The sequence below is a fragment of the Haliotis rufescens genome, unplaced genomic scaffold (assembly GCF_023055435.1).
Source record: "Haliotis rufescens isolate VD_foot unplaced genomic scaffold, xgHalRufe1.0.p SCAF_6, whole genome shotgun sequence".
NCBI classification, from domain to species: Eukaryota; Metazoa; Mollusca; class Gastropoda; order Lepetellida; family Haliotidae; genus Haliotis; species Haliotis rufescens.
In genome coordinates this window covers 58,780,123-58,802,826 of record NW_025964334.1, presented here as the reverse complement: position 1 = coordinate 58,802,826, position 22,704 = coordinate 58,780,123, and the positions used below count along the sequence as shown (strand labels likewise).

General features: G+C 40.2%; 2 long non-coding RNA genes across 2 annotated transcripts; both read right to left on the bottom strand.

The window, feature by feature from the left end:
• Positions 1-9,810: 9,810 nt before the first annotated feature.
• On the bottom strand, positions 9,811-22,704 carry LOC124143184. The gene is made up of 2 exons (XR_006862260.2): positions 22,412-22,704; positions 9,811-10,603 (listed from the first exon to the last, which is right to left on the bottom strand). It is a non-coding gene; the product is annotated as an uncharacterized LOC124143184 (long non-coding RNA).
• Positions 15,306-18,793, bottom strand: LOC124143182. The gene is made up of 3 exons (XR_006862258.2): positions 18,636-18,793; positions 18,171-18,218; positions 15,306-15,687 (listed from the first exon to the last, which is right to left on the bottom strand). It is a non-coding gene; the product is annotated as an uncharacterized LOC124143182 (long non-coding RNA).

Sequence of the window (22,704 nt, the reverse complement as noted above, 5' to 3'; positions counted from 1 at the left end):
AGGGAGGGAGAGACAATGGTGAGGGAGGGAGAGACAATGGTGAGGGAGGGAGAGACAGTGATGAGGGAGGGAGAGACAGTGATGAGGAGAGAGAGAAAGTGATGAGTGAGGGAGAGACAGTGGTGAGGGAGGGAGAGACAGTGGTGAGGGAGGGAGAGACAGTGACGAGGGAGGGAGAGACAGTGATGAGGGAGGGAGAGACAGTGGTGAGGGAGGGAGAGACAGTGGTGAGGGAGGGAGAGACAATGGTGAGGGAGGGAGAGACAGTGGTGAGGGAGGGAGAGACAGTGATGAGGGAGGGAGAGACAGTGATGAGGAGAGAGAGAAAGTGATGAGTGAGGGAGAGACAGTGGTGAGGGAGGGAGAGAAAGTGATGAGGGAGGGAGAGAAAGTGATGAGGAGAGAGAGAAAGTGATGAGTGAGGGAGAGACAGTGGTGAGGGAGGGAGAGACAATGGTGAGGGAGGGAGAGACAATGGTGAGGGAGGGAGAGACAGTGATGAGGGAGGGAGAGACAGTGATGAGGAGAGAGAGAAAGTGATGAGTGAGGGAGAGACAGTGGTGAGGGAGGGAGAGACAATGGTGAGGGAGGGAGAGACAGTGATGAGGGAGGGAGAGACAGTGATGAGGAGAGAGAGAAAGTGATGAGTGAGGGAGAGATAGTGGCGAGGGAGGGAGAGATAGTGATGAGAAGAGAGAGAGAGAGAGAATGATGAGGAGAGAGAGAGGCAGTGCATGTACATCGGGGTTACGTTTTGAACCATTTTTATAACTGTCTATACAGTTTCGTTATGAACAAATATGTTCATATTTTAAGGAAATGTCTGATATACGTTTCCATAAACATACAAATAACCCACGCCCCATCGTCCGCGATCCCCAGAATGAGGAAAAATAAATTGTATAAAGTAAATTCGTGTTGATCAATTTTAATAGTGTGTTTTTGTCCAATTGTGTGTTTGCATAGAAAATTCATAACCAAACACTTCCTGCAGGAAGTGAACGATACACAAATATGCAAGCTTTTTAAGGTGATGTTCAGTATGAATGTATATGTGAACGTCAGTCCTTAGATTCAATGGAATACATTGACAAGCCTGTAGGTTTTATTCTATTTCATTCACTCAGAAGTTGTGTAATCAAGGTTACAACATTCGGGGCCTCAGTAAGGCTTTCAAAACGTTTTATGGCAGACATGTTGAGGACATTTCTCAATTTGAAGCATCAGTGACAATAATGATCCCTATCGTGACCAAATTAACCATGTTTTGCCGTGTTTGTAGGTGGATGAATTGACTTGCCTTTGCATGTGTTTGTAACGGGTGCCACTGATGGGACAGGATTCGAGAATGTTTGGTACACGTTTATCACAGCTATTTGATAATGATTCATAAACACATGCGGAATCGTAAATGTGCATGTTTTGGGATTTAAGTTAGGAACATTAATTGTGTGAATGGAGAGTGTTACTAGATACTGATTCATAAGCACATGCTCATGATAAAGTCGGAATCGGACTTTTTTGTCGTTTTTATTTACAATACTCTGATACAGTTTTGAATACACTTATTACAAATTATGCATCTACTGTAGCATGTTATATTTCTGTCTCATTTCTGATTGTATTTATAGTTACGATACCACCTCTATTTAAACTATCGATATACTGAACATACTATGACATGCATTTCGCTATATTTTGAATATAGAGGACTGAGCCTAGTTTACGATATTTATCGTACCTACCTAAACCAAAGTGAGTTTCTTCCTAAGAATATCCTCAATGTACAGAAAAATGTGATTACGTCTCTGGTATGGTTGCTTGTGTCAACTTTCACTTATATTGATACCCGTGAAGATCCGGGTTAGAATAAATCTTCAGCAACCCATGCTTGACGTAAAAGGTATCAGTATTTACTGGGGTTCTTTTCCGTAATGTTCACACATGTCATAGAATGAGTCATGTATGGCAGTCCAAGCTGTCTGACATGTTTTTATGACCAATTTATGAAGCGACACACTGTCCAAACTGTTTCTTATGCACAAAAACACGTACTGACCTTTTGAATGATGTTTGACGTAAGTGACATTCCCCTCCCTGATCTGAAACATCTTTGTCAATATAACTGATGATATATGTTTAAGTAAGGATAAATAAATACTAGTATACTTCCAGATATCATTCGTCACTACTCGCCCCTTTCCGTAACCTACAAGAAGACTCGTCCCCCTATCGATGAATGTTATGTGCGAAAATACGAGAAACCAATCAGAATGCGCGTATGATTTCAAGTTCTTCCTCAAAGAATCCCTCAGAAATAATATTTGATTTTACATATGTCTTGTATCTAAAAATATACCCAAGACACAGTTAAATGTGTTCAGACATACTGTATAATTCCGCATGTCCAGAACTGCTTTAAATTGCATCTGAATTATATTATATAATATACGGGGAAATTTGTGTGAACCATTTCGCAACGAGTTGACAATTGTTTTAGGTATGCCCGTTTGCGCCAAGACGGAACCCGGTCGCAAAAATGGCCACGAGAGGGGCACGAGTCGCTATTCGGCTTGTCCCGGAATAACACGAGTTGGTCACGAATGTTCCAGATATATGAGTCGGTCTACATGAAAATAACATGTTTACGCTTAGGTTGTGTCCACTGATTCACTTGTGCACACGCTACGTGCAAAACCTCATGAACACAGAGGGATAAATACCCAACGTAGCATAGCGACATTGTCCTGAAGTTGGTGGAATCAAACGCCACATCAACTGTCAACTATGATATTCAGAGTAAGAAGCATGGCAAAACTTAACGATCGCGTCATTTATATGAAGTATAATTTATTTGACAAGAACGTGATTAATCCATGCTGCAGTGCAATATGGTCTGGACAGTAAAGAAGTAGAATAATGTGCAATTATTATTTCATGATATTTTCCGGCGTTCATGCTCATTTACAGTTACAAATCAATATTATAACATGTGTATACGGTTGAAACGTGGACACCAAACAACTTTGAGACTATCGTTGCCACAACAAAACATTCCTTTTTCGGCTACCATGTAAAATCCTATAGTATGTCCGTTGCACGTTCAAGTGCAAAATAATTTATTCATCTTGAATATAGTTTTAAAGGTGTGGTGCATTGCCAATGACAATTGTTACATGATTTACGCTTCACTTCAGTGCATTTAGGTGGAAACGTTTTACCAAATAGATCCGGGACCGAGGGTGGCCTTGCAGTACAATTGTTCGCCAAGGACGCCACAGTCTCGAGTTTCTATCCCACCGGTAGATCTCGATCACTCCAGAGACCTTTTGGTTTGATTTGTTGTTTTACGCCGCACACAGCAATATTCCAGCTATATGACGTCGGCCTGTAAATAATCTAGTCTGGACCAACAATCCAGTGATTGACATCATGAAGGTCGATCCACGCAATTGGGATACAATGACATGCATCAACCAAGTCAGCGAGCCTGACCACCCGATCCCGCAAGTCGCCTCTTACGACAAGCATGGGTTACAAAAAATCAACTTACATGTCTATGGAGTTAATGGTGACATTAATTAGATTAGTTTGTAGATTTGTATATTTAAGTACATATAGTTTGTGTACGTGAGTGAGTGCGTTTACCACTTAAGTAATACGTAATAGCACCGCAGGTACACGAATTATCATCGTATATGAACTTATTGTTTTTTGTGAGGTAACTGGATCGTGTTGATGTTAAAGATTTGGATAATATGGAAATTATAGTTTATGGAATTCTATCTGCGTCCAACTATGAATGGCGTTCTGCTTCATGTGCTAGAAACATAGCAACCTCTTAAATCAGAATTCACTTTGAGGTGTATGTATGCTAAGACGAACTGTCTCAATCTCGATGAGCATCCGGGCGCTGCTTATATTACACGAAGTGTGAACGCACAAATAACCAAACACACATAAGGTTAAGCTAACGTTGATACTTCATGTGTCCAGCATTGACAGAAATGGCGGATTGGTATCTCTCAAACACGCAAAACCCTTAACCCTTCTACATATATGAACACATAATTATATGTACATCTTTTGATTCACACGCTCGGTAATCTGTGAATCCTGTTGTTTAAAGATGTGCCCAACTGGAGTATTAACTATATCAGTATCCTTTCGAGACGTTGGTATACCACGTAGTTATATGCTTGTGTTGATCAGATAGTCAGTGGTGTTGTGTTGTTTACCTCATGCTTCATTGCCATTTAGAGTGTGCATTGTCATGTGAACAACGCTCAGTGTCGGCTTCCCACTGAATACATACGACGGATTAGTGGAGTCACAAAGTAGATAAGGGGGCTTAGTCGTAGAATACAAATGTCAGCCGAAATTGCCTAGGCAGAAGGCGAACTCTTAAACACCTAATGCAACAACAACAACAGAATACAAAGTATATACACATTCGTGTAATTCGTGCTTCTGAAAGATCGTCGGTGTTAATTGTGGGAATGGTAGAAGTAGGTATATAGGTGAGCACTCACAGGTTGGTAAGGCGACTCCGGCCACGATTATCATTTCGATTTATATCTGTGTGATTGTCAGAAACTTCAGTGCGTTGGTCTATTGAGGATCACCGGCCACCGGACATCGAACCCCCGAGTACACACAGAATGTCAACAACCCCGGTGAACTGAACATTATACCTGTGTCAGGAAGGAACATTTGAGAGAACCAAGTAAACGGTTATTAAAACATTAATGATGAAGAGACATGAAGGTTAAGTAGTTTGACACTGACACAAACTCTTGAAATAGATAGAGGTTATTGTACAAGCATGTGTGTGATGTGAGTTTTACAAAACAAGTGTCAGAATTCTTGTATTTTCCCGGGCGAGATCAAGGGCAATAAATTAGTACACGTTTCGTAAAATTAGTATGCCACACATGCGAGTGTGATAATTTCTTTAGCACCCATTGTTTCGTAATCCTTTTGAGCTCCCCTTTAGAAACATGCACTGATCACACTCGTCGTTGTCGAAAACCTCAATGTCGAATGACGGTAACAATATTATGTTATGACGTCGTTTCTGGTGTGACGTCATTCCGACCTTACGACACAATGCGATTTGAATGACGTCAACAATGCCGTCCGGATGATGTAAACAGTACACTGGTGCGCGAGACGTGTTCTAGTACACATACGATTTTTATGAACTCGGTTATTTCTAACCATATGTGTGATAAACATACTTACGTGGTCATTTCGGAATTGAAGATGGCCGACAAATTGACAGACAACACAACAGCCCTCAACCTCAACTCTGTGCCCCTGAGAGTTTAATGGCCACACCGTACCAAACACACACTAGATCATTCTAACCCACTCTTGTCTAACCTCAAGGTCCTTTTTAGGACTTGTGGTAATGTGACCACCTCAACCCCCGGAATCTGGACTACCCCCCCCCCCCCACAAACCTTATATGAACCCGAGGGCAATTTCCTCTACGTTTCCTCTCCCAATCTATTTTGTCTCTGGCAACTTGCATATTCCCTTGCTATGTTACTTTTATTGTTTTGCTCTAGTACTCCGACCCTCGACCTACTACTGTCACCCCTGGTTATGAGTGGCCCCGTATGTTTCCTGTGCTCTTCAACTCCTACATCGCCTGCACTCAACATATCTTCCCATGTGTTATACCTATATCTTACTGTTTTAGCCCCTCATATTGCCTACTTATATAATAACCGTAGATGTCTTAATGAATTGCTAATTACCATTATTTCATGCCAATAATACTTGTACCAATGATGTGTTGAGTGAGTGTGGTGACAGGTAAAATTACTCACTGTTATAATATTTAACTTTTGATGGCATAAACACCATGTTCAGATGTCATATATTTCTTGTTCGAATGTCGTAAGCATGGTATTTATATGTCATATATACCCTGGTCAAAGGTCACATATAGCGTTTTTTGTTTGTTACCGAGCTACCAGGTGAGAAAATATATATTGTTTTTCTTGTCTACATTCATTCCACTTTTGCAAAAATCCAGGCATGTAGGGAAGTATAAGGTTTCTTCGATGCCAAACAGAAACTCAATTGCATATTCACAAGGGATTGTTATTCCTGTCTCCGATGCATTTGACTTAACAACGTGCGCTAGTCGTGCGCGGACTTGATTTGACATTTTCATTTCGATCAATCATTTGAAGCGCAGGTAAAATCGTTTCTAAATATGACTACGAGAAACTAAGTCTTTGAAAGCCATTTTGAAGTGACACACACGAGGAAGAGAAATCAGGGATATCAGCTTCTTTATGATGAGGAACACAACATTTAGGAGTATATACTTACTCCTTCATCAGGTTATGACTGCATTCGCCTGGTGAAGGTGTAAGTGTATACACCGAGACGTTGTGTTCCTCATAATAAAGAAGTTGACATCCGTAAATTCTCTTCCTCACGAGATACCAGCCTTGTGTATGCAAGGCTGCGTTACCGCCCTCCCCACCCGAAGTAGAATCATCGTGATTATTAATTATTATTGATTATTAATTAAAGAAGATAGATGGTAGTAGGTCGAGGGTCGGAGTACTAGAGCAAAACAATAAAAGTAACATAGCAAGGGAATATGCAAGTTGCCAGAGACAAAATAGATTGGGAGAGGAAACGTAGAGGAAATTGCCCTCGGGTTCATATAAGGTTTGTGTGTGGGTGGGGGGGGGGAGTCCAGATTCCGGGGGTTGAGGTGGTCACATTACCACAAGTCCTAAAAAGGACCTTGAGGTTAGACAAGAGTGGGTTAGAATGATCTAGTGTAGCGGTAGCGGCTAGAGAGCGGTTGGGGAGACGACATCTAGACTGGTGCTCCGTTCTCGGCTTGTTGGTGCTTATATAAGCCATTCCTACGATACGGAATATTACTCAGGAACTGGTCGTCTATATACCGGGGGGTGAGATTGCTCTAGGGACTGAAGCATTTGTGTCTGGCACCCTCCATTTTATGTCACATGTTTCACAACCCGCTCCCAGCCATTACAAAACAAAATAGAACTGTCATTCATTCCTATACAGGATCCCTTCCCGTTCGCTTCACCATATCAATGCACGTTGATATACGGTAAAAACGCCTTAATTACTTCGTAATCAACACGCGTGTAAAATGTATATTACACAGGCCTAGGGAACATGTTTAATGGATGGTAATATTATGTGTTTGATAAACATCAAAACCGATGTCAATGTACAAAAACGTCATTTCCATGGATATTGAACACTTTACAGGGATTGACATTCAACGCGCGACGGAAGCAGCGTTGTAAGCCGCTTTATCTTTGATGAGCAGCGAAGGTTTTAAAATCACCAGAGCGTGACTCAAGTGAGAGAGACACCAATAAAACTGAATGCATGATTCGTACATATCCTGCTCTCAGCACAGACAGAAGCCACGGACAGATTGCAAGGGTGGCCCAGTCGTCTGAGGCGCTGTGTTACCTCCCTTGGGCACGCCAGAAATTAATGAACGTGGGTTCGATTCCCAGTTGGCCCCGATTATGTTTCTTAGTTTGCCAGGACTATATCCGTGATCGGGGGTTTCACGAAAGTGGTAAACTTCGGGTTTTCCTCCCACATTAAGCTGACACACCATTATATAACTTAAATACTTTTCAACGCGGCGATAAACCCAACTCACTAACTCACTAACCACGGACACCCATGGAATGAGAACTGAAGTTGGAGTATGGTGGTGGTCATTGGATCTGTATTTATTGATTTTGAACTTGGTTCAGGGAAAAAGCATTACGTAAAGGTTACACCATTAACTAATTTCACCTCATATGTCTTAAAATGAAGGGTAAAAAGAAAATATTCAATTGAAAACTGAAAGAACTGTTGTTAAATTTGAATATGTCTATTAACAATACATCGTGTTCAGACGTCATATGCTTCGTGCTCGGCTCGCATAAACATTTTGATGCCATCATACACCCCGTTCAGATGTCATATATATCTTGTTCAGATGCCATATACACCACGATCTGATGCCATATACACCACGATCAGATGCCATATATATCATGTTCAGATGCCATACAGACCGTGTTCAGATGCCACATATACACTGTTTACATGCCATATACACCGTGTTCAGATGCCACATATACACTGTGTTTAGATGCCATATACACCGTGTTTAGATGCCATATACACCGTGTTCAGATGCCACATATACACCGTGTTTAGATGCCATATACACCGTGTTTAGATGCCACATATACACCGTGTTTAGATGCCATATACACCGTGTTCAGATGCCACATATACACCGTGTTTAAATGCCATATACACCGTGTTCAGATGCCACATATACACCGTGTTTAGATGCCATATACACCGTGTTTAGATGCCACATATACACCGTGTTTAGATGCCATATACACCGTGTTTGGATGCCACATATACACCGTGTTTAGATGCCATATACACCGTGTTCAGATGCCACATATACACAGTGTTTAGATGCCATATACACCGTGTTTAGATGCCACATATACACCGTGTTTAGATGCCATATACACCGTGTTCAGATGCCACATATACACAGTGTTTAGATGCCATATACACCGTGTTTAGATGCCACATATACACCGTGTTTAGATGCCATATACACCGTGTTCAGATGCCACATATACACCGTGTTTAGATGCCATATACACCGTGTTCAGATCTCATATACACCGTGTTTAGATGCCATATACACCGTGTTTAGATGTCACATATACCCTGTTTAGATGCCATATACACCGTGTTCAGATGCCACATATACACCGTGTTTAGATGCCATATACACCGTGTTTAGATGCCACATATACCCTGTTTAGATGCCATATATACACCGTGTTCAGATGTCATATACACCGTGTTTAGATGCCATATACACCGTGTTTAGATGCCACATATACACCGTGTTTAGATGCCATATACACCGTGTTTAGATGCCACATATACCCTGTTTAGATGCCATATATACACCGTGTTCAGATGTCATATACACCCTGTTTAGATGCCATATACACCGTGTTCAGATGCCACATATACACCGTGTTTAGATGCCACATATACACCGTGTTTAGATGCCATATACACCGTGTTTAGATGCCATACAGACCGTGTTCAGATGCCACATATACCCTGTTTAGATGCCATATACACCCTGTTCAGATGCCACATATACACCCTGTTTAGATGCCACATATACACCGTGTTCAGATCTCATATACACCGTGTTCAGATCTCATATACACCGTGTTTAGATGCCACATATACACCGTGTTCAGATGCCACATATACACCGTGTTTAGATGCTATATACACCGTGTTTAGATGCCACATATACACCCTGTTTAGATGCCACATATACACCGTGTTTAGATGCCACATATACACCGTGTTTAGATGCCATATACACCGTGTTCAGATGCCACATTTACCCTGTTTAGATGTCATATTTACCGGGGACATGGGTGGCCCTGTTGTTTAAGGCGCCGCGATTCGCTATGCAGAGTTGCGTCCCTTGGGCACGCCAGAAACCTATGAATGTGGGTTCGATTCCCGGTCCACCCCGATTACTCTGAAGGTTTGTCCTGCACATTCGACTCGTTTCTTTTCATTGTCCAACGTCAGCCATCTGTGGCCGCCATGTGAGTGTCAAGATGCGCTAGGTCGAATGGTGTGTCAGTACGCTTGCCTTCTCTTTGTCTTCACCATACCAATAAATGTGTATAGACGGTAAAAAGAGCCATATACATCCAGACCTCAAACAAAACATTTATTCAATGTAACGTGCACAGGCCTGAGGCAATGTTTAAAGCATTTTTAATATTCGATAAATATTCAAACATGTGTGAAAAAACAGGCATTTATATGTCAATATTGATGTGTAGGACGCCCAGGGAATGCGATCTCACGAATGTTTTCAATAAACAACACACTCGCTTGTTATAAACCTACTAGAGCGCAACGGTATTATGACAAAGCATGTTTTTTATATCATGTTTTCAGAATGTTATTATATGCGACGAGACATTTGGATGGGACGTGGTGAGTCATTTGATCGTATAATGTATATATAGATATAAAAGTGTTTTATTGGATTTCCATTATAAAAAAACAGAAGACATAAATATGGAATACATAATGTAGCCTGCACAGAGTTCTTTCTGAACCAGGGACACGGCTGGATCAGACTCAGATGTTGCCTATCTTCCACCAGGATCCGCTGCTCCCAGTTGTATTTGACTGCTCTCGGGTTTTAAATGTCATAGATCGATTTGCGCTACTCTGTGTTCCCCTCATAGTCTAGCGGAACCGAGATCGTGAATACTTTGTTACAGTTCGCCACATGTTTGTATTACCATACAGCACCACAGTCCTCAGATACCGTCTCCCTTTTTAACACGGTCTATTGTTCCTGTGATATATATCAACATTAAGCTCGTGGGAACATTGATCGTCATATCAAGAGCGATCGATCCTTTCCAGATAACGACAGTGAAGGGTGAGTCACGTCTTGGCGGTGTTACAGACACGGGATGGATCGATTTGCTGGCTGGAACAAGTTATTAACAAATAAGTTTTGTTCGACGTGTATATGACGAGCACTGATTCAGACGCCCCAGACCATTTACAATATGCCCTTACATCAACACAAAACCCCACCTCTATACTGCTATACTTTACTATTACCACCCATGTTACATGCAACTATTACCACCCATGTTATATACGACTATTACCACCCATGTTATATACGACTATAACCAACCATGTAATAAACGACTATTACAACCTTTGTTATATACGACTATTACCAACCATGTTATATACGACTATAACCACCCATGTTATATACGACTATTACCACCCATGTTATATGCGACTATTACCACCCATGTTATATACGACTATTACCACCCATGTTATATACGACTATAACCACCCTTGTTATATACGAGTATTACCACCCATGTTATTTACGACTATTACCACCCATGTTATATACGACTATTACCGCCCATGTTATATACGACTATTACCACCCATGTTATTTACGACTATTACCACCCATGTTATATACGACTATTACCACACATGTTATATACGACTCTTACCACCCATGTTATATATAACTATTACCACACATACTTTATACAACTATTACCACCCATGTTATATACGACTATAACCAACCATGTTATATACGACTATATCCACCCATGTAATATACGACTATTACCACCCATGTTATATACGACTATATCCACCCATGTAATATACGACTATTACCACCCATGTTATTTACGACTATTACCACCCATGTTATATACGACTATTACCACACATGTTATATACGACTCTTACCACCCATGTTATATATAACTATTACCACACATACTTTATACAACTATTACCACCCATGTTATATACGACTATAACCAACCATGTTATATACGACTATATCCACCCATGTAATATACGACTATTACCACCCATGTTATATACGACTATATCCACCCATGTAATATACGACTATTACCACCCATGTTATATACGACTATAACCACCCATGTAATATACGACTATTACCACCTATGTTATATACGACTATTACCGCCCATGTTATATACGACTATAACCACCCATGTAATATACGCCTATTACCACCCATGTTATATACGACTATTACCAACCATGTTATATACGACTATTACCAACCATGTTATATACGACTATTACCAACCATGTTATATACGACTATTAACAACCATGTTATACACGACTATTACCACCCATGTTATATACGACTATTACCACCCATGTTATATACGACTATTACCACCCATGTTATATACGACTATTACCACCCATGTTATATACGATTATTACCAACCATGTTATATACGACTATTACCACCCATGTTATATACGACTATTACCACCCATGTTATATACGACTATTACCACCCATCTTATATACGACTATTACAACCCATGTTATATACGACTATTACCACCCATGTTATATACGACTATTACCACCCATGTTGTATACGACTATAACCACCCATGTTATATACGACTATTACCGTCCATGTTATATACGACTATTACAACCCATGTTATATACGACTATTACCACCGATGTTATATACGACTATATCCACCCATGTAATATACGAGTATTACAACCCATGTAATATACGACTATTACCACCCATGTTATATACGACTATAACCACCCATGTTATATACGACTATTACCAACAATGTTATATACGACTATTACCACCCATGTTATATACGACTATTACCACCCATGTTATATACGACTATTACCACCCATGTTGTATACGACTATTACCACCAATGTTATATACGTCTATTACCACCCATGTTATATACGACTATTACCACCCATGTTATATACGACTATAACCACCCATGTTATATACGACTATTACCAACCATGTTATATACGACTATTACCAACCATGTTATATACGACTATTACCACCCATGTTATATACGACTATTAACAACCATGTTATATGCGACTATTAACAACCATGTTATACACGACTATTACCACCCATGTTATATACGACTATTACCACACATGTTATATACGACTATAACCACCCATGTTATATACGACTATTACCACCCATGTTATATACGACTATTACAACCCATGTTATATACGACTATTACCACCGATGTTATATACGACTATATCCACCCATGTAATATACGAGTATTACCACCCATGTAATATACGACTATTGCCACACATGTTATATACGACTATAACCACCCATGTTATATACGACTATTACCAACAATGTTATATACGACTATTACCACCCATGTTATATACGACTATTACCACCCATGTTATATACGACTATTACCACCCATGTTGTATACGACTATTACCACCAATGTTATATACGACTATGACCACACATGTTATATACGACTATTACCACCCATGTTATATGCGACTATTATCAACCATGTTATATGCGACTATTACAACCATGTTGTATACTACTATTACAACCATGTTATATACGACTATCACCACCCATGTTATATGCGACTATTACCAATCCTTATATATGCGGCTCTTACAAATGGTCCTCTACAGACTATTACCAGCCGATGCTGAAAACAAACAGGGCTCGGAAATCATTCATACCAGCCAGTAGTAGTTTTTTAAATGTTTATCTGTTTAACACTTTTTAACAGTTCGCTGTACACAAATCCTATCCTGTCAGACCGCCGTCATATAGCTGAAATATTGCTGAGTGCTCAATTAAAGGTTACTTTTGCTCTGATATAAATGTATATACTTTAAACTTCCGTTCCTTGTCGTCACTGTGAATCAATTTTCTAGTGTTCAATTTTCTACATGTTTTTACTCGTGGTAATATTAGTAAGTGTCTTAATTCCTGATGTCCATATTCTAATATTATATATTTTCTTTTTTCATATTTTAGTGCTAATCAACTGTGCAATATGAATTTCCCTTGGAATAATAAAGTCCATATAACCATGTTATATAAGAATATTACCCACCATGCTCTGTAGTAAAAGCCACAAAATCATAATCATAAGGCATCTCTGCATAAAGCAGTGTCTGATGTACAATTCCGAGTATATCAAGATCATGTGTTTATGATTCACTGTTAAACAGTAATGATACCAGGTGTTCGCGAAAGGGTGAGCGCATCCTGCCCCGCCGATGACACCCGTCCCAAACACATTCAAAGGCCAGTCAATTGTTCACCTGAAAAACCTACTTTACTAAGGCATTGGATGTTGTAACCTTGATCAAACAATACTTAGCAAGAATCTTATGGCCCTCCTTGAAATCTTGGTGGAAATAGCATGCTCGATTGTACCTCAATAGTTGTGAAATGTAAACACCAATCACACCAAGGGCTAAAGCTGGAGTAATATTGCTCGACAAAAAGGGCATAACACTATTTCCACTATTACCAACAAAGTTGTATAAAACTATTACCACCAAAGTTGTATACAACTACTGCAACTATTCTGTACAAAACTATTACCAACAAAAATGTATAAAACTATTATCAACAAAGTTGTATAAAACTATAACAACCATGCTGTATAAAACTATTACCAACAAAGTTGTATAAAACTATTACAACCATACTGTATAAAACTATTACCAACAAAGTTGTATAAAACTATTACCAACAAAGTTGTATAAAACTATTACCAACAAAGTTGTATAAAACTATTACCAACAAAGTTGTATAAAACTATTACAACCATGCTGTATAAAACTATTACCAACAAAAATGTATAAAATTATTACCAACAAAGTTGTATAAAACTATTACAATCGTGCTGTACAAAACTATTACCAACAAAGTTGTATAAAACTATTACCAACAAAGTTGTATAAAACTATTACAACCATGCTGTATAAAACTATTACCAACAAAGTTGTATAAAACTATTACCAACAAAGTTGTATAAAACTATTACAACCATGCTGTATAAACCTATTACCAACAAAGTTGTATAAAACTACTACAACTATTCTGTACAAAACTATTACCAACAAAGCTGTATAAAACTATGACCAACCATGTTTCTGTTAATGTCATGTTCAGGTCTCACTCAATAGAGACGCCTAAAGTAGGAATCAACATAACATACAGTAAACAATGATCATAACAAACTCGTAGGGACCAGTAATTTGAGCTTGCTGTAACCGTTGTTCGGTATAAGCATACATACAGCATATATACAACAAATGACCGGGACCAAAAATAAGTTTGTTATATCTTTCAGTTCGTTACCACAGTGTTTCTTTATAAGATGTAGTTTACTGTATAAACAATACATGTATGTATTCACCTATTACCTGGGTGGATACTGTGTGTGACAGCACGTTACTGTTTTATTTGAAACCAGTACTATTGACCCCCGGTTTAGTATCCAATGCCATGTTTCTAGGTCTGTCAGCACCATACTCGTGTCCGTGGGTGTCACCAAAGTGGTAAACGTCTGAGACCTGCATCAATTCAGGCCACTACATTAAACACGCCGTGATATAACTGGAATATGGTTCAAAGGGACGTTAAACCCAACTCACTCACTCCCTAATATGCCTGTGTATCAGACAGTCAGGGTGTATAAATAAGCTGTTCACTCAAAAAAGATTCACGGATCCAAAACACACCCATGACAGAAGAAGAAAATAAAGGATATATTTGTCAGATATCAGATTTATTCGTGATATTCATGCGGGCAACTGATGCATGGATCTGTAAGTGGACATAACGTTACAATTCTGTCACTACAGGTTCGAAGAATACACGTGATCAAATGATGGGTGTCACTTCATGACGTACACCGTGGCTACAGGCTCGAAGAATACACGTCATAAAAGGATGGGTGTCACTTCATGACGTACAACATGGCTACAGTCAGGATTAAGGTTTTGTTGCCCCTGCGTTGTGTCCATCTACAGATCCTGGACAGATGACATCATGGCGGACACTGGCTACTTCGACAGGACATAGCCCAGCACAAGCGCCAAGGACCCGAAAAGGACGGAGGAGCCTTGGGTAGCGGCGGAGTTCTCAGGCTCTGAAATACAAAGTTCTGAATAGCTTAACACTGTATTGAACATACCAACAAAGAATTTAATATCTGCACTAAGTATTGAATACCTTCATTAAGTATTGAATATCTACAATAAGTATTGTATATCGGTGCTAAGTATTGGAAACCTGCACTAAGTATTGACTGTCTGCACTAAGTATTGAATATCGTCATTAAGTATTGAAAACCTGCACTATGTATTGAATACCTATACATAATACAAAGTACACTAAATAGTGAATGAGTGAATGAGCTGGGATGATTGTCGCTTTAAACAGTTAAGTCATACTTCGACATGACAGTGAGAGGAGAGCCCTCAGTAGCCGAGGTCGTAGAGGTTGCCACTTCGATGAATCCCCCGAGCACAGCTGTGTACTTGCATAACAAGGTTTATAATCAGTCGATAATAATACATTAATCAGTTTATACTCAGCCCGATATTAATACATTAATCAGTTTAGATTTAGTCCAATAATGATACATCAATCCGTTTATATTCAGTCCGATAATAATACATTAATCAATTTATATTTAGTTCGATAATAATACATTAATCAGTTTATACTATGTCCGATAATAATACATTAATCAGTTTATATTCAGTCCGATAATTAGTCCAATAACAATACATTAATCAGTTTATACTATGTCCAATAATAATACATAAAACAATGTATACTCAGTCCAATAATTATACATATTATATTTAGTCCGATAGTAATATATATAGTCAGTTTATACTCAGTCCGATAATAATACATTAATCAGTTTATACTCAGTTCGATAACGATTTATAAATCAGTTTATATTCAGTACGATAACAATACATCAATCAGCTTATACTATGTCCAATAATAACACATTAATTAGTTTATATTTAGTCCGATAATAATACAATAATCAGTTATATTCAGTCCGATAATAATACATTATTCAGTTTATAATGAGTCCGAAAATAATATATATTAATCAGTTTATATTCAGTCCGATAATAATACATTAATCAATTTATGCTCAGTCCAGTAATTATACATTAATAAGTTTATATTCAGTCCGAAAATAATACATTAATAAGTTTTTACTATATCCGATAATAATACATTAATCCGTTGATACTCAGTCCGAAAATGATATACATTAATCAGTATATATTTAGTCCGATAATAATACATTCATCAGTTTATACTCAGTCCGATAATAATACATTAATCAGTTTATACTCAGTCCGATAATAATACATAAATCAGTTTATATTCTGTTCGATAATGATTTATTAATCAGTTTATACTCACCCTGATAATAATACATTAATGCGTTTCTATTTAGTCCGATAATAATACATTAATCAGTTTATACTCAGACCGATGATAATACATTAATCAATTTATACTCAGTCCGACAATAATACATTAATCAGTTTATATTTAGCCCGGTAATACTACATTAATCAGTTTCTATTTAGTCCGATAATAATACATTAATCAATTTGAAACCTCTGCCTCACGAATGTGTTTCGAATTAGATTTAGAGGTGTCAAATATACGCATCATACAGGAAACACAATCATTTTCTCTCGAATGTGATAAAAAATCTTTCTTTGATTATTTAATAAACTTAACTGGACACTACTTTTGCAGCTATTTCATATTAAATATAAGCAACGAAACCTTATTCATAATTAAAAAAATCTTACGATTCCGACTTTATTACACGATTGAATATCAATACAATAATCTACAGCAGCAGTGAAATACCAGTCGGTTGTTGAAATGTTAGATCATCTATCCCTGACTTATTTTGCCACAAGTCGCACCGAGTGAACTCAGGAGTATGTCATGTTATTGAAATATATTGACTGCGGGATGACCCGAGCCCAGGGCTCCGTCCTCCCTATCAGCAGGAAGTTTGTCAAAATATGTCAAAAAGTTAATAAATAACTACAACATAATTCATCGCATAGTGATCATTTAGATGTGAACCTCGCTACAATAAGACCCGTTAAGAAATTAATTCACAGATCAACACGGACATGTTATTTCAATATTATTGCAAAGATTAGATATGCCGCAACCAATCCCTACCACTCGTAGCTTTCCGTCATCGACAATTAGCCTTTCGGCTTGTTCCGGAATGACACCTGTGTCTACCACAGGTCTGGTGACAGTTTGAGTGTTGATCTAACATCAATGTAAAAGACGACCAAGCTTGGTCGGGAGTACTTCCGAATTACGAGTATATCTACTGGTGCCCTTGAAGTTGTTATATCACAACGCTTAGGACACACGGGCCGGAGCTCGGGTAATTTCAGTATATAACTTTGTATCATTTTACGAGTAGTATCTATATCATAGTACGGTAAATAATATTTAACATTGTGTTATGTCAAAGTATGATATTATTTAAAAAACGATTTTAGATATATCATTTGAAGTATTTCTATCGATGAAATCACGAAGTAGCTGCCTTACCTGATGCCGCCCAAACTGGACTAAATCCAAGGCTGACCAAGGCGAGAACTGGAAGTAGAAAATAGAAGTTAGTTGACAAATTCAGATATTATTTTTTTCTCTTCTATATCGAATAGACATTAGCATCGTAGATATCAAAACATTCCTGTCGTTTAAATTAACTACGTAAATTAATATGAGTTAGGACAACAGTATGATTCCGTCACTACACCGCAGTGATTGAGATTACCCCCTTTATCGTGTTCTGAGATCAAGTCATATAGTTGCGTATCTTTGGACACTGGATTACAATTGCTGACATAATTATTTTGATATCTAAAATAGTGATAAGATATTTTAAAATATATGTAGTGATATTTAAGAGGGGTTTAAAGTGTATCACATAATCAGATGATAAATAAGGTCAACCCAAAGTATCCCAGTCTCGATTATCCGACAGAAACATCCTATGAAAACTATACATACCAACAAGGAAGCAGAAGGTGAAAACTGACTCCATCTTCACACTTTCAGTCGACTGTAGGAAAAGCTCGAGGGGCTATCGCGTTTATACATATACGCGATATTGTTTAGTCACGTGGTCATACATGACGAGGTTGTGTATTACCGTCGCTGTTCTGCCTGGTCTGTTGCAGCTAACGCCCCCCTTTGTCCTGGACTGTTTGCTTGAGTTAACTACCAACCTCATGGTGGGTTGGCTGAGCGAGCAGGTAGTGGGTACGTCCATACATGTATAAAGGCGACACTTACATCAACTCGACAAGCTCACGAATCCGTTCAAATAATTACGTACATGTACGGTAGTGTGATGCATAAACCGGATTTTATTCAAGTTATAGAATCATTTCTATTGGAATTAATTGAAACGGTTTATTTTTTTTCTTTCGTTTATTTTCTCGCAGACATGATGTTGACAGAGCCCTCGACTAAACAACATGTGGGGAGGAAAATCATGTACATGTTTGTTTGTTTGTTTGTTTGTTTGTTTGTTTAACGCCGCACACAGCAATATTCCAGCTAAATGACGGTGGTCTGTCATCGACAATCTTGAATAGACAATCTAGTGATTGATATCATCAACATCGATCGGGATACGATAACATGCATCAAACCAAGTCAGCTAGCCTGACCACCGGGTAACGTTAGTCGCTTCCTACCACAAGTATAGTCGCCTTTACGGCAAGCATTGGGTGCTGAAGACCTTTTCTACCCGGATCTTCACGTGACTCCTGAAGAAAATGTCTTTATTTATAAGCAGTAGAATCTCTACACTTGTACACAGGATACGTAATTCAAAATTAACATGTCGTTTTTAGTTTCAAAACAATCGGTAAATAGTTTCAACACAATCAGTAAATACGATGGGGACTGACTTGACTTCTGGTCCTTCATCTGATTTGTTTAAAGACCGCTGTTCCATGGCAGGAGTACTCTTGTAGTATGGTACTCCGGTGTACAAGGGTGTTCCCTCCTATACTACAGTGTTCCCTCCTGTACAACGGTGTTCCCTCCTGTACAACGGTGTTCCCTCCTGTACAACGGTGTTCCCTCCTGTACTACGGTGTTCCCTCCTATACTACAGTGTTCCCTCCTGTACTACGGTGTTCCCTCCTATAGTACGGTGTTCCCTCCTATACTACAATGTTCCCTCCTGTACTACGGTGTTCCCTCCTGCACTACAGTGTTCCCTCCTGTACTACAGTGTTCCCTCCTATACTACAGTGTTCCCTCCTGTACTACAGTGTTCCCTCCTATACTACGGTGTTCCCTCCTGTCCAACGGTGTTCCCTCCTATACTACAGTGTTCCCTCCTATACTACGGTGTTCCCTCCTGTACTACAGTGTTCCCTCCTATACTACAGTGTTCCCTCCTGTACGACGGTGTTGCCTCCTGTACAACGGTGTTCCCTCCTGTACTACGGTTTTCCCTCCTGTACTACTGTGTTCCCTTCTGTACTACAGTGTTCCCTCCTGTACTACAGTGATCCCTCCTGTACTACAGTGTTCCCTCCTATACTACAGTGTTCCCTCCTGTACGACGGTGTTGCCTCCTGTACAACGGTGTTCCCTCCTATAGTACGGTGTTCCCTCCTATACTACAGTGTTCCCTCCTATACTACGGTGTTCCCTCCTGTACTACAGTGTTCCCTCCTGTACTACAGTGTTCCCTCCTATACTACAGTGTTCCCTCCTGTACTACAGTGTTCCCTCCTATACTACAGTGTTCCCTCCTGTACGACGGTGTTGCCTCCTGTACAACGGTGTTCCCTCCTATAGTACGGTGTTCCCTCCTATACTACAATGTTCCCTCCTGTACTACGGTGTTCCCTCCTGCACTACAGTGTTCCCTCCTGTACTACAGTGTTCCCTCCTATACTACAGTGTTCCCTCCTATACTACAGTGTTCCCTCCTATACTACAGTGTTCCCTCCTGTACAACGGTGTTCCCTCCTATACTACAGTGTTCCCTCCTATACTACAGTGTTCCCTCCTATACTACGGTGTTCCCTCCTGTACAACCGTGTTGCCTCCTGTACAACGGTATTCCCTCCTGTACAACGGTGTTCCCTCCTGTACTACAGTGTTTTCTCCTATACTACAGTGTTCCCTCCTGTACTACAGTGTTCCCTCCTATACTACGGTGTTCCCTCCTGTACTACGGTGTTCCCTCCTGTACAAGGGTGTTCCCTCCTATACTACAGTGTTCCCTCCTATACTACAGTGTTCCCTCCTGTACTACAGTGTTCCCTCCTGTACAACGGTCTTCCCTCCTGTACTACGGTTTTCCCTCCTGTACTACTGTGTTCCCTTCTGTACTACAGTGTTCCCTCCTGTACTACAGTGTTCCCTCCTGTACTACAGTGTTCCCTCCTATACTACAGTGTTCCCTCCTGTACGACGGTGTTACCTCCTGTACAACGGTGTTCCCTCCTATAGTACGGTGTTCCCTCCTATACTACAATGTTCCCTCCTGTACTACGGTGTTCCCTCCTGCACTACAGTGTTCCCTCCTGTACTACAGTGTTCCCTCCTATACTACGGTGTTCCCTCCTGTACTACAGTGTTCCCTCCTATACTACGGTGTTCCCTCCTGTACTACGGTGTTCCCTCCTATACTACGGTGTTCCCTCCTGTACTACAGTGTTCCCTCCTGTACTACAGTGTTCCCTCCTGTACGACGGTGTTGCCTCCTGTACAACGGTGTTCCCTCCTATACTACAGTGTTCCCTCCTGTACTACGGTGTTCCCTCCTATAGTACGGTGTTCCCTCCTATACTACAATGTTCCCTCCTGTACTACGGTGTTCCCTCCTATACTACAGTGTTCCCTCCTGTACTACAGTGTTCCCTCCTATACTACAGTGTTCCCTCCTGTACTACAGTGTTCCCTCCTGTCCAACGGTGTTCCCTCCTATACTACAGTGTTCCCTCCTATACTACGGTGTTCCCTCCTGTACTACGGTGTTCCCTCCTATACTACAGTGTTCCCTCCTATACTACGGTGTTCCCTCCTGTACTACGGTGTTCCCTCCTGTACTACAGTGTTCCCTCCTATACTACAGTGTTCCCTCCTGTACTACGGTGTTCCCTCCTGTACAACGGTCTTCCCTCCTGTACTACGGTTTTCCCTCCTGTACTACTGTGTTCCCTTCTGTACTACAGTGTTCCCTCCTGTACTACAGTGTTCCCTCCTGTACTACAGTGTTCCCTCCTATACTACAGTGTTCCCTCCTGTACGACGGTGTTGCCTCCTGTACAACGGTGTTCCCTCCTATAGTACGGTGTTCCCTCCTATACTACAATGTTCCCTCCTGTACTACGGTGTTCCCTCCTGCACTACAGTGTTCCCTCCTGTACTACAGTGTTCCCTCCTATACTACAGTGTTCCCTCCTGTACTACGGTGTTCCCTCCTATACTACAGTGTTCCCTCCTATACTACGGTGTTCCCTCCTGTACTACGGTGTTCCCTCCTATACTACAGTGTTCCCTCCTATACTACGGTGTTCCCTCCTGTACTACAGTGTTCCCTCCTGTACTTCAGTGTTCCCTCCTGTACTACAGTGTTCCCTCCTGTACGACGGTGTTTCCTCCTGTACAACGGTGTTCCCTCCTATACTACAGTGTTCCCTCCTATACTACGGTGTTCCCTCCTATACTACGGTGTTCCCTCCTATACTACAGTGTTCCCTTCTGTACTACAGTGTTCCCTCCAGCACAACGGTGTTCCCTCCTGTACTCACAGTCTGGTCCGTTATCCTTCTCAAACCAGGGATGCGTCCTGCAGTCTCTTTAGCTGTGGCATTGCGATGACGTAGGTGGAACAGTCGAATGTAGCGATCCTGTGCAGGGGTGGTAACTCTTGGTCGGCCGGTTCTCGGAGATCTGAAGTGGAATTGAACAGGGTGTATCGGTCCCAAAAGGCGGCAAATGGTGCTGTGGTCGACGTTGAAGTGAAGTGACGTGCAACATAAGACTGCGATTCCCCTCTTTGGATACATCCTGTGTTCCGATGTTCCGATCGGCAGCGCTGAGT